We start from the raw sequence: 2934 nt of genomic DNA on the forward strand, positions 1-2934 counted from the left end.
ACACACACACACACACACACACACACACACACACACACACACACACACACACACACACACACACACACACACACACACACACACACACACACACACACACACACACACACACACACACACACACACACACACACAGACAGGGTTACGCAGTTCCGGTAACGCAACCCGCTGATTCGAGTCGCGTAACGGAGTGGCGCGGTGTGGCGCGTTACGGCGCGTTACACAGCCACAAATATTTGTGCCAGGCGAATCGAATTACATGGCCTCTGTTTACGTTCGTCGCTTTTGGCAAACCGGCTCTCGGTAATTAAAGTGCGCATACTAAAATATGCGCGACGATAGGTCGCTTCCTCGCTCGCTCGAGGGATTCATTTTTAATGGGGGATCTCGCGCGAAATATCACGATGAATAATTCCTCTTCTCTCGTGCGGCGCGCGGAAATACCAAGTTTTCGGTATGCCTCTCCCACACCCCGTCGAAGTTTACGTGCGGTTAACGAACGCGTTGCACATAGTCGCAGCAGCGTTTCATCGCGGACGGAAGTTTAATTAAAAACGGCTATGACTACGTTCGCCCGCGAAAGCTTTTCGTATATAAACGGCAACGAGTTTCATTTGCCAAGAAATATTTGCACACGCTATCACCGCGAACGCTGTGCAGACGTATGATAATAAACTACTGTGACCCGTTATGAACGATTAATAGAAATGTTCGATAAATCGATTTAAAAAGTATAAATTATCGAATATTATTCTCGAGCAGTGAATGTTTCACGTTTCAGCACAACAAATGATTCTGTGTGCACGCAGAAAACATATGTTCAGATTTAATACATTCATTTTCTAGTTGAACAAAACGAATAATTCCAAGATATGAAAATATGAGAGATTTTCAGCTCGTCGTCATCAAATTATCCGGGTCCTCCCGACTTAACGTCGCTCGCACGTTTATGAGAGTCGCAGGCTTAATTAAAAACAATTTCATTACGAATGGAGTTATCCGCGGAATCCGAGGCTCTCGTATTTCGTGGCTCGTGTACGCTATGGGCTCGCATATTTCCACGCGTGATATTTCGGCGCGCGATGCGGCGTTCCGAGACAGCGTTCCGGAAAACTACTCAATTATCGGGTTGGATTATCGATCGATTTTTGCAATTTGTGTATACGCGATACACGCGCAACCCTCGTTTCTGCACGCCCGAAAAGCCCGAGTACGCCACGCGAAATAGGATATTTTCCAGTAGAGTCGCGAGCTCGGGGCCGTATAGAGAGTCTCTCGTATCCAAGTATAGCCCTCGCGACGCGATAATTGAGGATAATTTCGCAAGGCCAATTTAGCGTAGAAATTCAAAACCGAAAAATTTGTCCACGCAAAACCGACGTCGACTAGCTAGGTTCACCCATGTGCAGATATTTCCTCTGTTCCATCTCTCTCCCCCTCCCCTTCCCCCCCAATCTCCGGCCATCTCCCCTGAAACCGACATTCACCTGCATCATCGAACAAACCTCGTTTCCTCTTGTAATTTCATTTTCGCGCAGGCTCTGGCGATCGCATGACTCGATTTTTCCACAATTTCACAGAGGGGAATTTCAATTAAATTACTCACTCCTCTGCACGCCGCGTATCTCTCCTCCTCGTGCACGGTACGAATGTGTACGAATGGCGAGGAGAAGCGGAGAAGTGAACGAAAGAGAGGGAGAAAAAAATAACGCGTTTCCCGAGCACACAGCATGGATATACCCGGTGACGGAGTTTTCGTCATTTGCCGCTAATGGCGGCGTCCTTTCGCCATTCTCTCGCGCGAGATTGCCGATGATTAATCAGTCGTGACAGCCTCATTTTTAGGCACGCGACGGCAATTATCCCCAAAGCGAGACGCGCCACGCGTTCCCGATTGCTTCCTTTTTTTTTTAATTCGTTCGCCGACAAATTTCGACCCGGCAATGACGCGCGTTGAAATTGCTTTTTTAATTGCCCGCTCCGGAAGTTAAATTCAATCAAATCATTCTCGGTTACGGTACTTTTCCATCGCACTGATATTATTTGATTGAAATACGCGATACGATGTAAAAACAACAGTGTTAAATCAAACACGTACAAGAGTGTTAGCACATTATTAGTTTTTAATTATTTTTTGCAAAGACAAAATTTGTGCAAACAGAACGAAGATTTCGGCACTTGAATTTTTTAATTCAATAATAAATAATAGATCATAAATTAGCCATAACAATATAATGAATAATAAATGAATAAATAACAAATTCGATTCAAGGAAAGGCTAGAAAATATGAAGCGTTGCCGGTAATCTGTATCATATTTTTCATTTTGAATATATATTTTATTCTTGCCTAGATAGTAAATTTTAATAATGGAATAAATAAATAATAATTGATCAAAGAGTAATGTGTGTCTACAGACACATCTTCTACGTGCATGCACATTACACACGTGAAATTATAGAATACGCAGCAATTACGCGTCAAACATCACAATTGCACGGCGTAGTAATTACCTGCAGTGGCGATGATGCAACGAGTTCCCAGTGGCGAGTTGACTCCGTGGGAATCCCCGGGAGAATCGATGTATGACGTAATGCTATAGGAATGGCACGGCCTCCCTTTACCTCTCGTCTCAGCAGGTCAACCCCTTGGCTCGGCCACCAGCTCGCGACATCGTACGGCGACAATAGGCGCCGCCGACAATTTCCTCCCTTGATGCATCGGCAATAAATGCATCAGCGATAAATGTGTCCTACGGACTAGAAGTGCATAGCTTGCGCTTGCAACGAGTGTAAGTGGGCGTCGTCCGGATGCAATCCCCAGCATGAGAGTGGATTATGAACGCGAACGCGATTTTTGAAACCGCGTTATTCCGCTGCAGTCAATGCAATCCCGCAGTCATATGCATTTCTTCCCTTCTCTCTCTCTCTCTCTC

Source organism: Atta cephalotes (assembly GCF_000143395.1).
Source record: "Atta cephalotes unplaced genomic scaffold scaffold00015, whole genome shotgun sequence".
Classification (NCBI taxonomy): Eukaryota; Metazoa; Arthropoda; class Insecta; order Hymenoptera; family Formicidae; genus Atta; species Atta cephalotes.